Source organism: Morone saxatilis, unplaced genomic scaffold (assembly GCF_004916995.1).
Source record: "Morone saxatilis isolate NCDOM2014 unplaced genomic scaffold, NCSU_SB_2.0 Contig17, whole genome shotgun sequence".
NCBI classification, from domain to species: Eukaryota; Metazoa; Chordata; class Actinopteri; family Moronidae; genus Morone; species Morone saxatilis.
The window spans coordinates 15,333,413-15,334,074 of record NW_023339729.1 but is presented as its reverse complement, the minus strand read 5'-3'; positions in this window follow the sequence as shown (position 1 = coordinate 15,334,074).

Sequence of the window (662 nt, the reverse complement as noted above, 5' to 3'; positions counted from 1 at the left end):
ACACACACACACACATATATAGTCAGCAGGCAGGTCATTTAACCATCATGAGCGTTGCAGCCCTGAGAATTTGTGGTTAATCTATATATAGTTGGTCATCACTGTCAATGCCATCACTCTAAATCATCACACACACACACTGGCAGAGAAGAGAGATGAGGATGGATGGGTCATAGCTCAGTGTTAGGGTCAGACAAAGGTGAGGGGACAGTTTCCATTAGCCGTCTATTTGTCTGCATTTAGAGGCTGCTTCAAAATTTTGTCCCCATGATCTCGGCCATGATCTATATTGTGGACAATAGCTATTTTAATTCATTTTGCACGAACAGACTGTAAAAGGCATTTTCAAATGTGATTTTTTTGTAATTTGTGGCACAAAAGTAGTTTATGGCACACAAGGTGTAGTTTGGTACTAGGAGTGTGGAAATAAACATTATGAGAAGTGCAATCAGAAGGAAGAACTTAATTTTCTTAATTTAACCTGTACATATAAAGATTTGAACTTTGTTTAGGTTTCTGTTATAACTGTAAATAATTTCAGCAATGTCACACCTCCAAAGGATGAATCAAATGATTATCATATGGTAACAAAAACATTACAATTTGCAAAAATAAATATCCATTACATGTATATTACTGTAACATTGTGACCTCTATTTTGT